Source organism: Dama dama, chromosome X (genome assembly GCF_033118175.1).
Source record: "Dama dama isolate Ldn47 chromosome X, ASM3311817v1, whole genome shotgun sequence".
Classification (NCBI taxonomy): domain Eukaryota; kingdom Metazoa; phylum Chordata; class Mammalia; order Artiodactyla; family Cervidae; genus Dama; species Dama dama.
The window spans coordinates 144686960-144703606 of record NC_083714.1 but is presented as its reverse complement, the minus strand read 5'-3'; the positions used below and the strand labels follow the sequence as shown (position 1 = coordinate 144703606).

The window sequence follows — 16647 nt, the reverse complement described above, 5'->3', positions numbered from 1 at the left end:
CAGATGGAAGGAGTCAGCCCTCTCTGACCACCATCCCCCATTTTGTGTCAGCAGGCTTGGAGGAAGCTCAGGTTCATAGGGCTGAGGTCCAGCCCAGGGCTGTGAGCTTGGAAACTGCTGTATCAAGCTCCAGACCTTTGTGGTTCTGTATATCTGCAGCAACAAGAGGCCCTGGGAGCCCTGGGAGCCCTGGGAGCCCTGGGAGATGAAGTTTAGCTGTCTGTCCTTCTGACAGCATTTTGCAGGTTTCGTCTTAAAGAGTGTCAAGACCCTGGAGATACAATGGTGGCCCATGCTATGTAGACCCAGCACTGTACCCTGGCTGTCCACATGGTGCACCGGGGACTGGGAGTACGTGGCCTGGTGGGAGCTGCTGAAGAAGAGGTTGGGGGTGAGCCCCGCCCAGATCCAGGCCTTGCTGTGGGATGGGGACAAGTTTGGCTGCACAGTGATTGTGGGCAAGTGATGCCCTGCCCTGCACTGCCTGGCTGCGGTGCTGCCCTGGATCTCAGCCAGGTTGTGATCATTTGTTTTCTGTTGAACCAGTTGGTGGGGTGTAGAGGGGACTGAGAGTTCTTCAGAGGGACAGAGAGGGTGCCTGGGCTGGGAGATGGTGGCTGGGTTCCCTGACCACCACTCTGGGCCTCAGTCCTCATTTGTGCTCTGAGGCAGAGGCACATCCAGGTCTGTACGTGGCACTTGCCTCTGTGTGTGTGTGTGTGTGTGCGTGTCCCCACATGTGTGTGTGTCCCCACGTGTGTGTGTGTGTCCCCACGTGTGTGTGTGTGTCCCCACGTGTGTGTGTGTCCCCACGTGTGTGTGTATGTGTGTCCCCACGTGTGTGTGCCCGGCAGAGACCATGAGAGGCAGCACAGCACCCAGCCTGGGAACCCAGGCAGTTACACCCCCACTGCCTGCGGCCGGGCCTGAGCAAGTCCCCTGACTCCCCAGCGGTGAGGCCCCACAGCAACACCTGTCTGCTGGCAAAACGTTTGGGGACCTGATGTTCACAGGCTCCCCACCGGGGCCCTCCTGCTCTGTCCCTGCGGCCTTCAGTGGGCAGACTGAGAGCTCCCCGTGGCCTGGTGGGTTCCTGGAGCACCAGGCCTCTCTGTTTCATTTTGCTCCCTCCCTCGCTTGGTCTTGCCCTGAATTCCCTTTGCCAAGGTGAGCCAGTCTGAATTGCTCAGCCAGAGGACCCAATTCACCTCGCGTCCCCTCCATGATACGGTCTTCGTCTCTAGGAGGCACGGCTTTGAATGACCCTGTTCTCTTTCTGTCTCCTGTCTTTGCACACAGGTCTTGTGGACACTGGGGACACTTTTCTATGCCCAGAAAACCTAGGTCCCGACGAGGTGGAAGAGCTGGAGATTCAAGCCCTGCTACCAGACCTGCGACAGAAGTAAATGACTGTGCTCGCCAAATCCCGCTGGCTGTTGCAGGCCTTGCCAGGGAGGGGTGGGAGGGACATCTTCCAGGTGGACATCCCCTAGCACCGGAACCCCTTTGGGCAGGAGTCCTGTCCAGACTGGGCTCTCAAAAGGGAGGTGACTGAGAGATCAGCACATGGTGACACCCTGAGTTCCCACCCTACCCTGGACATGCGCATCTGGTTGTGTTTGAATCAGTCATGCCCTGTGGTGCCCACTTGGTGTGGGGCCCGGGGCAGGGACTCCCCTCATGTGGTGCTGCTCTGGACTCAGTGAGAGTTTCTGGGCCTTTGACCTTTACAGAATGCTAGTGTTGCCACTAACTTTGGCTCTGCTGGATCTGGGTGGTTGAGAGAAACGTGTTGTTAGGAAATCGGTTAGTGTTTTCCCCTCTCTGTTCTGGTCCAAACAGTGCCCAGGGAGTAATGGGGGAAGGCTGGGGGCAGGCTGAGCATAAGCAGACAGCGAGGCCTCGGGCTGGTAGAGAGGCCCACAGGCCCAGAAACAGGCCGCAGTGTGTCCTTGCAGGTGACCCTTGCCCTGCTGTAAACTGTCTTGTGAGCCAAGACAAGGCCTGCATGTTGGACACGCTGCCTGTACACATCACATCCAAACACAGGCTCGTCAATACAGCTGTGAGGGCACAGCAAGAAGGACTGGTTTTCACCTTGTGGGAACCTTGTACTTATCTTTGGGTTTGGGGTCATGCATTTGCAAGGCTCTTGGCGGGTGGGGTGAGTGACCCTATTATCTGCTGAGCATCTTAGGGAGGGCCATGGATCGAGGGTTGGAGATGCTCAGCTGCTGATCAGAAACTTGTGGTATCATCGGGGGATCCTTGAGGAGCACCTTCCGCTTCAGGATGCATGACTCATGGAAAGTGACACCCCCACTGTCAGGAACCAAGGTCCAAGAACAAGCCCATCCTGTGCTGGCCTCTGCACTCAACTCAGCAACCACACTCTTGGCTGAGCATGTGAAATGTTGCTGCTTCAGAAAAAAGGGACCATGGGGACCAGACTGAAGCCTGCCTGGGGCATGGGCTTGCAGCCTCATTGGGCTCATCCTGTGCAGTGTGAATCACATGGACAAATATAAAGAACACAGACTTGCAGTTCTCATTTGATACTTTACTCCCACAGAGTTTCACTTTAATTTATTAGAACATAAATCAATTTTTTTTTATTACAAGAGAGTGATTTTGAGTGTCCCTAGGGTTCTGGAAGCTCAGGAATTTTGTTTGTGCTTGAGTTGCTCACGGAGGGCACCCTTGTAATCTGAGGACTCTCCCTGCTACTCCTCCGCCTCAGAGGCCTCATCTGGGGCCATGACTGAAAGGGCTGCCATCATGGTGGAGTAAAAGGTCTTGTACACAGCCATCACCAAATTGTAACTTGGGTACTCCAGGGGGCTGTCGGTCAGTTCCCCTGCTTCCTCCCTTCCAGCAGTAGCCAGGGGTACAGACGTGGCATTGCTGGACATGCCCTCGTCACTGGGGCCACCCTGCTCTCTGGGGAGATGGTTTCCCCTGGCCCACCTGGCTTGATTGCACACAGATCAAAGGCCAGAGAACAGAAATGAGTGCAGGCTGGGGGTTTCTGGGGTTCTATTCTAGGCGTTCTTGTCCGTCTCTTGGGTGAACTCACGATGGAATTGAGGAGAGCATCTGGTCTCCACCGCTCGCTTCTTTCTCTTTGGGGTGGTTGTTGCGTTGGTGGTGGGCTGAGGGTCACCTTTCCTCCGGATGTTCTGCAGGAGGAGAGGCTTGTCTCTCTGAAAGTTGAAGTTGCAATAGATCTGAAAGGAAATGAATTACTTTAGACAGCAAGGGCGAGAAGAGCCTTCCTCACCACCCTCCTCCCTACCACCATCCTGGCCATGCCTAAGTATGGAGACAAGGTCTCTTCATTCCCAGCAGGTTATGAGGCCCTAGCACGCTGTTCCCTAGAGCTCCCCTGGGGCCAGCCTCACTTAAGGAGTTACTGGTGGTCCCTGGCATCAAGTGGCCCTGCAGGGTCTGGAGTCACCCCTGTGGATCCTGTCTAAGTAGGGTGGTGGAACATGACAGACCCTGCTTCCTCCTCTTTCCTTAACTACCCTCTCATGATAACAATGTTCTTCTGGGAAATGAAACCTGTCCAGCACTCAGCTCATCTAGTCTAGTCTCCCCAGGAGGGCTTTCTACCTTACCATCAGCTTCTTCTTCCCTGCAGAGCACCTCGAAGGGCAGATTTTACTGAACCCATACAGGTTCATTTCACGGATGAAGCTCTTGATGCTGTCTGTCTTGGAGATCTGGTCTGCGCCCCTGAGCTGGAGGACCGCCGTCTGGAAGAGATTTGCCTCAATGACCACAGTGTCTCCCTTGTCGCTGCAGTGCACAGAGGTGAAGGCCGCATCCTCCATGATCATCCAGAGCTTCCTGGGGAAGGACAGCCCAAGGATGGTGTTGTTATCTTCCTTGTTGACCATTTCTGGGTTGGGGCCCTGTGGGGTCAAGTATACTCGGGAGCCTGTGTCTGGGCTCTCAGGTTGGTCACCCTGCTTCTCCAAAGCCTCTCTTGAATCCACGTTTGGAACCGGGGAGTAATCATGGGGGTCCCCTGCTGTGGGCTCCCTGTCAGTTGATGGGGCCAGCAGGGCTGCCCATGCCTCCTGAGAACTCTGACTAGCCATGGAGTCAGTTTAGCTCAGGAGCATTCTCTACCCAAGCATTGAATGCTTAGGGCAGAAGGGCCTCAGACCAGGGTTGGGGTGCCCCAAAAAAAGCTCTCTGGAGAGTCTAGAATCTGGGTCATGGGACAGGCAGCCAATTAAGTGGTCAGCTTCCTTAATTGTTTCATTATGTCACAGAGGTGATGTGGAGAGGCAGCCTTGGCCCAGTGTGGGGGAGGCAGTCTGGGGACAGAGATGGGATCCCCAGCTTGTCTCTTGTCTGAAAGCACAGAAGCGTAGGTTTCAGGTTGCCTACAAAGGCTCCCATCTGCTGCCAGTTGCCTTGTTTCAGGGGGCCAGGCCCTGGATGGGTTGTCAAATGTTCCCCTGTCTCCACTCCCCTCACTAGCAACATGCAGGCTTGTGGCTGGCTTCTGCTGAAGGGCTAGGCCCTGGCAAGTCCTAGGTCTGCTACCACCAAGAGAGATCCCAGGGGTCAGATGGGCCCCTGGTGACTGTCCCTCCCAGAAGATGGGGTCCATAGTGGGCTGATTAGCTCTGCCTGAGTTGATGCCCCCCTCCAATCCTTTTCCCCTTCTGCCTTTATTGTCTTCTGGCTGGTGCTGCTGGCTGGTTGGTCCCACTCAGTTGGCCCCAAAGTCAGATTCCTGTTGTCCTGCCCCCACCGCCCCCCAGGTCAAGCTCTCCCCACAGGAGGGCTGTGGTTGAGCACAGTGGAGTGACCTCATATTCCACTTGATTTTTCCCAAGCACCTGAGACATAGATTCCCCAGGATGTCATGTGGGAGGGCAAAGCCAGGTGCTCCACTGAGCTTACAGCCTCCCACATTCTGCCCACCCCCAGGCATCATCCCACTTCAGATCACACGCTGTTGCCTTCAGTTTCCAATTTTTCCATAAACACCACTCTGGTGGCCCTAGAGCGTTCACTTTGGGAACACCTGCATGTGCTTTTCCCCTCCCCAGAGCCTCGGATTCAGACTCCTTGGAGGCTGCTTTGAAAGCCCTGTTTCCTTTTGTCAGTGGGGTGCTTGGGCTTCTGCTACCTGCAGTCCTGGCTGCCCACGTCCAACTTGAGTCTATTTGGATAACTAACCTTTGAAGTACTTGACTGGGGGCTCAAGGTACAGCCTGTTCTGTTGAAAACAAGCACTTCACTGGTCCTCTTTGAGGCCAGCTCTGATCTTCCCTGCCCCTGCCGCTGTTCCCACCACCACTGTGGACCTGTTCTCAGTTACCCAGATGACAGGTCCATCAAATGATTTTGTTGGCTCATGGGTTAGGTGTTTTTCAAGGGCCCTGCTTTACACACACTCACTCCCAGGGACATGTCTGACTTGTTGAGCTATATGTGACCAAAGGAAGCCCCAGTCTACCTGTATTTGAAAAAGGATGAGAGGCTGGGTGTGGGCCACAGTTCTTGAAAACTCACTGTGTAGGGTACAGACTGGCACCTTGGAAAGGCCCGTATTCCAAGGCCCCAGGGCACTGTCTCCCACCTCTGCCAGTAGCAAGGTCATTTGCCCTGTGTGAGGGCCAGTCCCTGGTGTCTGAAAGGGGAGATCTAAGAGGGTGTGGAAGAAGCTCTCCCAGGGGCCTTTCTGCCTAAGGACTGGTGGCCTGGATGAGCTCCAGGTTTCGACTTGGGCTTCTCTGTGGCCTTTCTGCTTCTAAGCAGGTTGACAAGTCTTTGCATCTGGTCAGTTCATCTGACTGGGACATGACTCTGGAGGCTGTAAACATTGGTAGGGGCCCCTGGTGGCTCCTCGGAAGGGGACAGAAGGTCATGGCATCTGTGGGCAGCCTGGCTAGGTGGTCTTTCTTGCTCCCTTTCATGCTTGGGGCCCCTCCTCATGCCCTGGGCCCTGAGGGAGCTGCTTTTTCTGGTCCCCCTTCTCCAGGAAGCACCCAGGTCCTGGAAGTGGGTTTGTGTGTCACCAAGGGGGTCTTTGTCAGCCGTGGCTTGGGACACTTGTGTTGTGCACACACAAGCTCTCATGGCATCCAAGACCTGCTTTTCTCACCCTCACTCTCCTGCCCCTGTGCTTGGCGTCTGCATGTCGATGTCCCCAGACCAAAGGCCCTCCACCTGCTCCCCTCCCTTGCTGCGGCTGCAGAGACCTGGAGCCTTGGGGGTCCACCTGTGTTCCCTTCCCTTCTGTATCACAGGAGACTCCTGTAGGGCCTTATCCCAGTGGGCACTGGAACCATACAGTCAGGCTCTCCCTCCCTCCTGCTCGGTGAGAAGCTGGTCAGCCTGGCAGGTTCCATTGGGCAGGAGGCCCCATGGCAGCAGCAGGGACAGGGTGCTGCCCTCACGCAGGTGTTTGGACTGGACAAGGATGCCGGCCCCCAGCAGAGTCAGTTCTCAGCAAACCACAGAGCAGCCCCATGGTGCTTCTGATTCTCCTTGTCCCCTTCCTTCTGTGGGCCTGCTTTTTGTCACCTCAGAGGCATCGTGTAGCACTAAGAAGAGGAAGGCGTGAGAAGTTGGAAGGTCAGGCTGTAGCCTGGGGTGGGCGGGAAGGGCGGGGGCTCCAGAGAAATTGAGACCAGAGCTCTGAGCCCACCCTGGCCCTCACTAGCACACACGTGGTCTTGGGAAGATGCCCAAGCCCCGTGGCCTCAGGTCTCCATCTGTGATGCGAGCGGGTGTGAGGAGCCCTGTGTGTTGGGCTACAGGATGCATGTGAGTGATGAGACAGAGCTCACAGGGCCTGGTGACTGTTGGCCCTGTGAAGGCGGGGCAGGAATTTCTCACACTGTTTCCCCCAGACACTCCTCCACTCTCCACTGGATTGGGTTGGCTACTTTGTGGTCCAGGGTGGGTTAGAGAATATGCACCTCAATAGGATGTGGAATTCCTAATTAGCCAAACAGGATGTTTCATAAATAAAACTAAGAAGCTTTTCTACTTAGACCATAGTGGACCATAGTGTTAATCACTTAGTCATGTCTGATTCTGCAACTTCATTGACTGTAGCTTGCCAGGCTCCTCTGGCCATGGAATTCTCCAGGCAAGAATAGTGGAGTGGATTGCCACGCCCTTCTCCAGGGGGATCTTCCTGACCCAGGGATTGAACCCAGGTCTCCAAAAATGCAAGCAGATTCTTCATTGTATGGGCTACCCAGAAAGGCCCATTTCCAGTTAGAGGACCTGTGAAATTTGGGTGTGGAGGAGTGTTCCAGCAGGACCCAAGGAAATAAAAGCAAGAACCACTCTTTGCATGTGTCCCAGCTGGTCTTCCATCACAACCCTTACTTTTCGTCATTGCAGCACCAATAAATGTTGAGTCTTTGATTACAGTGCCCAATTACAATGAACATAATTAAAAGCTAGTTAACATCTTGAGTTCTGGATCCCCAGGGCCAGGAAAGAGAGAGTCGGTCCATGGATTTCTGGGCATCACTTCAAGGGAGTGTGATGGGAGTTCTTCAGGATTCCTAGCAGATACTGGGGAGAAAACACTTACGCCATCCTTGTGGTCAGCAGCAAAGTGACAAGAGCCAGGATCCCTTCCATGCTGCCCCAGAAAGAGATCTCTCTTGCCACCTTACAGCAATGTCCCATTTCCCCTCACTCCCATGATGCACCTCATATGACTGTGGCTCCTAGACCATCACTCTAGGTGTGGGTGGGTCCTGCTTCTCCCAGTGTCCCCACTGCTAACACAGGGCCTTTCATGGAGCAGAGGCCCCCAAATGGTCTTTGCAATAAATGAGCCAGTGAGGAGGGGACTGCTTGACTCAAGATGAATTGCTACTTCCTTTGATAACCCAGGAAAATCCATATAAACCGAGATCACTTAGCTGTACAAAATGACACACAAAAAGTTTAAGAAGCAATAATTCACTACTATCACTTTTTATTTTCTAATTTTCCACCAACTATATCACTGCTAAATAAATTCACATTTCCAAAATCATTCTAATTCTAATTCCATGTCATCTTGTGCAGGACCATGGAATAAAATGAAAGTGTTCTTAATCTCTTTTACAGAACAGGAAAACTCTTCATCTTGAGCTGGTTGAGTACAAACAAAGTGTGATCAACGTCATTGACATAGTTAGATACTGGAATGCACTGTCTTCTCTAAAAAGGAAAATTTGAAAAATTCCTAAAGAAACAGAGATGCGTCTCCATGTCATTGTAGAGAACAGGACCACAAAGATGCCACACACCAGGTTCCCCCAATGGGCCCAGACCCTCACTGCTGAGAAGGCTGACTGTTCCCTCTTCAATCACAGAGGGAAGGATCAGCCTCCTTTCCTGTCCCCAAGAAAAGCTGTTGGACGTGGGCCTGGAAGGATCCTGGCTGCTGCTCTGGCTCAGAGCCCTCCCCCGTCCTCCCTTGCAGCCTCTGCAGAGGGGGTGGAAGGAGCTGGGACCCTTTCAACTGACTCTGTCCAAATACTCCAGGACTTTAAACCTGCTGGTCTCCGCATAGGCCTGGGGACCCCACAGGAACTTGTAGCGAGCAGGGTCACTGTCAGGCACCAGCTGATATACCAGGTACCCCTCCTGCACCCACACTTGGGTCAGCAGCTCCCTGGGCTCCCCATAGATGAAGTGTTTCTACCGGGACACACCCCCATCATGCTGAGTGCTGCCCAGATCTCCTCCTCAGGGGCGTGGTCATCCTCCACAGTGATCAGGCACAGGATCACCACCAGGAGGCTGGCCTTGGGCAACCTCTGCCCATCCCTCAGCATCTCATTGAAGGTGAGGCCCAGGAAGGGGACCAGGATATAGGTATGCTCACTGGGGTCCACCTCTTTCACCTCCAAGCCAAAGACCAACTGCAGGTACTGTGAGGTTTGACCGAGGACCACCAGGAAATGGTCCTGGTAATCTTTTTTTTTTTTTCCCCTGGTAATCTTTGAGCACACTATTCAGCACTTCTGTCTCTGTGATTGGCTCCTTGGCAAGTTGCTGCCTGCAAGACACCTTATGAGCAGGAATTGCACCAGCTCATTCTTCTTCACCCGTAGTGCATCTCGGAGCCAGGATCTGGCATCTTCCTGGTACATTAGGTGCTTGGCACTTCATCTTGCCTGCTGAGACCGTGGTCTTCAGATGGACTCCCCAGAGTGGCAGCCATGGCAGTGGGAGAGGGGCAGACACCCAGAGGGCTCTGGGGAAGACTGGGTATTGCAGCAGCAGCCACTTCCTTCAGGGGTCCTCCACCTCCACCACCTCCTCCTCCTCCCCCCCCCTCCTCCTCCTTCCTCCTCGTCCCACCTCCTCCTCCACCACCTCCTCCTCCTCCACCTCCTCCTCCTCCTATGTTTTGGCAATAATAAGTAAAGTCTCACTTCTTTATGAAAAATGCTTTTGTTTTGATCAAGTGTTCTTGAAGCTTCTCCATGTAAAGTTTCCGTCTGTTCTTCTGCTTGATGCTCCCAACACTGCTTGCTTTCTGGCTGCTGTTCCTGTTGCTTGTGCTGCTTGGAGGCAAGAAGGAACCGAGATGCATTGTGAGTTGTGAACTTGTTGCCATAATTATTGTAGAAGCCTGCCACCCCCATGGCAGAGGGACAGTTGGAGGCTGGTTAGAGGGCGAGATGCTCAGATGCCTGTGAGAACAGTGATGGAGAACTTGGGGTCTGCAGCCCCCACTCTGCTTCTGTAGCCAAAGGCATCCATAGGTTTTCACATCCACTGATGGCTCCTTCCCGGGTGGCTGTGGGACCTCTGTCCCAGGAAGAATTAGACTGGGGAGCAGATTTATTCCTGCTCAATGGGATCCCAGGTTTTGGTCGTGGGTTTTCTAGTCTGGTTCCAGGACCATGCCTTTTTTCAGGGCCAAATTTCTCTAGCTGTAAAACCAATATGAGATGGCCTGCCAGTGGTAGAAAACTATCTTCTTCAGATGAATACAGAGGGTCTGGAGAGCTTCAGACAGGAGTGTTGTCAACATGAAAGTGCAGTTACCCCAAGAGGGTCAACCATAACACACGTGTACTTTCCTGTCTCTGGCTGTTTAGTAAGAAATTAGTAACTAGCGTAGGAGATAACCAGGTGGTTTGGCTTAAAGTTCCTATTGATTAAATCTAAGTGTACTTTCAAAATAAATCGTGATATACCTCACTCTGGGCACACTGGCAGAATCTCTGGGTATGATTGACAACTACACTGTGTCTGACACTAGGTACGAGGCAGTGTGCTGGCCACTTTTCACCAAAACCTGAAATACTTGTCCCGTGTGGGGGTTGGGTAATTCAGAGAGACACCCTGGACAGGGGCGTGAGCACCCACAGCTCAGCCAGGATTTGAACTTATTCTGTCTAGTTACAAAGTACATTCATTTCACATCACAGTATCTTCCACCTCAACAGCACCCAGCTCTCTTGCCGCTGACCCTCTGGCACCAGGGGATGACTCCACTCAGGAGTCCTTGCAGTGACACCACTTGGCAATACCTCTCTTAGACCTATTTGAGGAAAAGCTGGACCCCTGTGATATCTGGGAGCTGCTGCTGGAGCGCTTCCCTGGACAGTGGCCTGATGCTTAGGGAAGGTCACGTGCACCGACTCCATGGATGAGCCAGGTTGATGGACTTGAGCAAGTCGGAGGAGGCCCTCCTGCCGTGGTCAAGGGACAGCTCATCACCCAACTCCACCTTTCCTGAGTAACTGCCCATGATGTCATCTTTATCCCAGAGGCCACGACACTGAGGAGGCAGGGGCGAGACAGCTCAGCCAGCCGTCCAGCCAGAGGCTGGGACTTGGTCCTGTGACACCCTAGCCACCAGGATGTGTCCCTCAGGATAGGAAACCACATGTCAAACAGGGCGACTGCAGCCAACGACCCTGATGGACAGTGGAGACTGCTAGGAGAGCACAACCTAAGTGTTCCCACCAAACACCGACCAATAAGCAGGTGAGGAAGTGGTGGATGTGTTGACTAACCTGACTGGGGTCCTTTCACCATATATACGCTCATCAAATCACCATGTGTACACTTCTGACAGCTTACAATTTCACTGACCAATTATAAATTAACAAAGTGTCCTTTAGTTAAAGCTATGGTTTTCCAGTAGTCATGTACGGATGTGAGAGTTGGACCATTAAGAAGGCTGAGTATCAAAGAACTGACATTTTCAAACTGTGTTGCTGGAAAAGACTCTTGAGGGTTCCTTGGACAGCAAGGAGATCAAACCAGTCAATCCTAAAGGAAATCAACTCTGAATATTCATCAGAAGGATTGATGCTGAAGCTGAAACTCAAATACTTTGTCCACCTGATGGGAACAGCTGACTCATTAGAAAATATCCTGATGCTGGGAAAGATTGAGGGCAAGAGAAGAAGAAGGTGACAGATGAGATATTTTGATGGCATCTTTGATTCAATGGACATGAATCTAAGCAAACTCCAGGAGATAGTGAAAGACATGGGAGCTTAGTATGCTGTAGTCCATGGGATCACAACGAGTTGGACATGACTTAGCAACTAAGCAACAATATATAAACAAAGCTGAAGTTACCAAAAAAAAAAAGTTAGAAAACCAAAGCAAGGTCAGGGATCCTAAGAAAGCTTATTATCTACCTATATGTAGCATTTCAAACTCATCACACCCCAATGACTCAGGAAAGACCCCCTCAAATGGAGGGCTAGGGACTGGCAGTTTGCAAGGTGGCAGGAGGCAAAGTGAAGGTCTTGGTCATAGTCCACATAGACAAAAGCCAGTGTGAAACAGCCCACCAAGTAGGATAGAGGTTGAGAACACATTTACATGTATGTGTGTGTGCATGTATGTGTGTGTTGCAGCCTGGCGGAGCAGAGACCAGAACCTGCCCCATGACTTGAGGGTGTGGCAAACTGCGTCCTCCTGATTGTCCCAGGAAGCATGCCAAATAGACATTCTTGGGGAGGGATGTGCTGTCTGGTCCACTTCACTGTGTACCCCTGCGTCCATCCCCATAAAAACAAAATAAGATATTCCTGATCAATGGCAGAGCCTTCGCTAATCAAACTCCCCAGGGTAGCTATTCCGTAATGATCTCATGTGACTTCTGCCTATAAAACTGTGGGCTGAAAGGAGCCATTTTGTCTTCCTGTCATGGAGAGCAAGAGGGGCCCCTGACTCCCCGCTTGCCAAATTATATGTGTCTGTCTTTTCATTATGTGCTCACCCCTGTTTCAGGTCTTTCTCAACCACTGTGCTGGATGTGGCATGTGTGTGCCTTAACTTAGGCCAAGCTTGTTCTGAAAAGGAACTAACAAAGACAATACTTGATAAAATGAATGTAAGATATGCTATATCAATACAAGGAGACACAGTTAAAACAAGGGAAGGAACGTGAGATTCTGACCAAAGGCACATCACTACATCCAAAGCATGCTGTGTGACAATCTCTAACATGTAGAGTTGAGTGGCGTATCACAAGAGCTTATGTTTCACAGTGTCTGAGATCAGAAACCCTGCAGGTGCTCAGCAGGATGACAGGAGGTACAGATCCTGAAAAGGTTACCCGCAGACCTATCTTCCCAGAGCAATGCAGGCATGGCTTTCTCAGAGGTGGCCTCTCTGGGAGTGTAGCCTGGCATCCCCCGGCCCATGGATTGGACAGTCTCTCATTAAATCAGTGGTTTCAGAGCCAAAATCCATGAGAAAAGCAATGCTCCTAAAAGGGGGTGGGCCAAGGTCAAACTGGAGAGGAGACCCCAAATACTAACTCCCTAGTGATCTGTCTTCAACTCAGGCACGACTTGGTGAATACAGCAATAAGAATCACACACCTTTTGTGGAATCCCCACAAACGTGGTATCATTAGGGTGCCTTCATCCCAGGGTGTGCTTTGCAGGTGGCGCTAGTGGTAAGGAACCTGTCTGCCAATAGAGGAGACATAAGAGTTGTGGGTTCAATCCTTGGGTCAGGAAGATTCCCTGGAGGAGGGCATGGCAACCCACTCCAGTATTCTTGCCTGGAGAATCCCATGGACAGAGGAGCCTGGCAGGTTATAGGTCACAGGGTTGCAAAAGTGTCAGACATGACTAAAGCAACTTAGCATGCAAGCATGCATCCCAGAGTAGAAATAGGGGGAAATCTCCCCCGATTGATCACAGACTCAATTATTGAGTACACAGTGTTGAGAAAACGAATGGCATGAACAAAACTGTTAACAAAGAAGACAAGAGCACACAGATAGACCCTGCCTGTGGCCCCTCAGCCCCTCGTGATCCCAGCTCAGGGTTCTCGGGAATATCCAGGGGTAATGGGCGGGCAGTACCTTCAGGATGGAGCAGTGGAAGACGGTGCCAGAAGCTTGATTAGATCATAGAGCATGTAGGCATTCTTCGTCTCCACCCTGATGCTGTTGGGTGGGTGGTAAGACTTGTTCTTGTTCAGTTCCACATTCTTGTCCCAGGGGAAGAGCCCAAATGGGAAGAAGTACTTGACCACAATGGCCACCTGCACAGATGCAAGAAATGAGGAGAAATGACTCCCTTTAAGAATAGTTCTAGATGAGGAAGAGTGATACAAACATTAAGGGGAAAAGTCTCAGTTTTGGTGCTGGGAATGCACACAGCATGTAGAATAACAAATTCTCCCTCCACAGATATCAACCTCAAGACAAGGCCAGAACCACGTCTCCAGGTCCTGTGACTGCAGACACACTGGGGCCATGGAGGTTACTCCTGACTTGGCTCAAATGACTTCTTCTATTGTCAGGGAGTGGGCTAGTTTCTGGGCTTCCCAGGTGACACCAGTGGTAAAGAACCCACCTGCAAATGCAGGAGGTATAAGAGATGTGGGTTTGATCCCCGGGTCGGGAAGTTCCCCTGGAGAAGGGATTGGCAACCCACTTCAGTATTCTTGCCTAGAGAATTCCATGGACAGAGGAGCCTGAAGGGTTACAGTCCATGAGGTTGCAAAGAGTCAGACATGACTGAAGTGACTTAGTGTGCATGCAAGGGCTAGTTTGTGTTGATTCAATTAGATGCTTATACAAATATTCAGCTATTAAATGAGGTGACTAGGACCAAAGTGAACAGGAGGATCTTTATTCTGCAAGCATGGCTTTAGCTCGTAATCTTTAGGAGCAAACTGCACAGACACTATAGACAATTTTCACTTTATTCTGCTGTCTTTCTTCTCAGCATTTTATTGCTCACTGGAAGTTCTCCTCAAGAAGAAATAAAAGCAAATGAAACAAAACCTTGCCAGCTCAGGGTGTAAACACAGAGATATTTGTAGAGATCTATGTTGAAACAGTCCTCCAATGTCTACATCATCAGGGTTAATTGCATCCAACTGTGTTTCAAGTGCTAACTGTATTGTTTGACCCAATGTCCACTCACTGACCATGCACTGGCCCTGGCACCATGCTTGTGTCTGCCTCACACTTACTGTCTTGCTGGTCAATATCACAGGGCAGACACCAGACCTCAAAAAGCCTCCCCCACCACTCCCCAGCTGGGTAAAATGAAAGTGAAAGTGTTAGTCACTCAGTTGTGTCTGACTCTTTGCAACCCCATGGACTGTGGCCTTCCAGTCTCCTCTGTCCATGGGATTCTCCAGGCAAGAATATTGGAGTGGGTAGCCATTTTCTTCTCCAGGCAATCTTCCCGAGCCAGGGATCAAACCTGGATCTCGTGCATTGCAGGCAGATTCTTTACCGTCTGAGCCACCATGGAAGCCCACTTTGGACCAATTATTTAATCTCATAAAGGCTGTTCCTTATCCCTGTTGTACAGAATGATATTAGCTCCTATGTTGTATGAAGTGTGAGATGTGAAAAGACAACTAGATTTCTCAGCGCCAACAACTTCTGGTTATAATCATGTGCTGACCTAAGATGATCTCTCTAACTATTTATTTATGTGAAGCAGGGGTCAGGCAGGTCCACTGGAGGGAAGCCTACCTCTTGTAGACGACGGCTATCATCCAGAAGCGCCTGCTGGGCCGGGGGATGGACAGCATGGCCCAGAGGAAGATGAGGATGGGCAGCATGAGGCTGATCATGGAGGCAGAGACCATATGGCCGAGGATGATGACAAAGTAGCACACCATCTCGGAGCGGGCAACCAGCATGTTGTACAGTGCGTAGAAGAGCAGCAGGAAGTGCGGCTGCCCCATGTACACCTTCTCTGACTCCTCCAGCTCGTTGTCTTGGAACATCCTGCCAGAATACTGGCCTCAGTTCCTCCTGGGCACTGATTCCATACGGTGAGACCATGCCCTCCACTCCCTGCTGCCTGGGTCCCCAGGCATCCTGTGCTGTCAACCTCCTATCATGTTACAGAGAGAGATGTGAGCACACATGTGGTTCTAAATGTCTTGGGGGGGACTTTTTCCACGTGGTCTTTGCCTCCAGCAGCCCAGTGGACACTAAGGGTCACTCCCAGCTCCATTGCTGTGGCCACGGCTCTTACTTGTTCAGCAGCAGCTCGCTGGCTGTCAACTGGTGAGTCAGGGGTGGCAGGATGCTGGCCTCCAGTCAGTCCCAGCGGCTGTCATCTGGGCTGACCTCCATCGGGGTTTGGCCAGCCGAGTCATCCTGGGAGTTGAAGGACAGCTGCTCAAAGCTGATGGCCTTGCTGTAGGATGGTGGGGCCTCCACGTCACCATCCTCCATGGGGTTCTATGGGGACTTGGCCTCCTGGGCCCACTCAGGTGCCTCCTCATCCTGCTCAGCCTCCACCTCCTCGATGGTCTCTGTGCTCCCCTGGTGGAGTATAGCATTGTGCACTGCATGGGCTCGCTGTAGGGAGACACGGAGGGTGCCGCCTGACCTCAGGAACCCCCCAGCCTCCTGCGGCACCCACCACACGCCCAGGCACATGGGGGGACACCCCCTCACTCCCCACATTCCATCTGCTTTGCTCCTTCTGGATAATCAGGTCTGGGTGCAGAAACAGGGGAAGGGTGCTGGGCGGCGGGTCCCAGGGCACCAAACCCTCCCGTGCATAGCTTTTCAGTCCCACTGATGTTCCTAGGCCGGCTCACCTGCACAGACCTGCCTTGCCCAGATATGTACCACACTCAGAATGACGTGAGGAGAAGCAGTCTGGGGGTGCAGTGAGGGCTGGGACTGGGGGTGGGATGGCTGTACCCCAGGGCTCACCATTCACCCCCACAGTGCCTGGTGCCTGGTGCCCATGGTTGGAGTGGACAGCATGCTCCCAGCCCTGCTTGGCCCAGATGAGGACCCACTCCAGGGCCTGCAGCTGTCCAGCGCCACAGCATTGGGGGAGGGGGGCCCGAGCCCCAGGCAGGCGGGGGAGGCAGGGGCCCAGCATCAGAGGGAGACCTGTGCCAGCCCCCCTCCCCCGAGTGCCCAGGTGAGATGTCCCACTGGGGGGGCTTCAATCCCAGGGGGCTGGAACCTCTTGGGCCTCCCAAGGCAAAGGGGTGCTTTTGTATTCCTGCCACAGTGGACGAAGCTTGGAGCCCGAGGGGGCCATGGTCTCCCTGTGACGTATGCCTGGGGCAGTCCCATCACAGCCGAGCATGCAGCTGGCCTCCCACCTCTGAGGGAGGCCGGCCCTGCCCTGGGGGCCACAGGCAGAGTCGACCCTGCCAGGGCAATTCCAC

General features: G+C 52.6%; 2 pseudogenes; one reads left to right on the top strand and one right to left on the bottom strand.

The window, feature by feature from the left end:
- Window positions 1–205: 205 nt before the first annotated feature.
- On the top strand, window positions 206–1493 carry LOC133051587 (EOLA-like protein; annotated as a pseudogene).
- Window positions 1494–2657: 1164 nt separating this feature from the next.
- LOC133052916 (heat shock transcription factor, X-linked member 3-like) lies at window positions 2658–4106 on the bottom strand (annotated as a pseudogene).
- Window positions 4107–16647: the final 12541 nt, after the last annotated feature.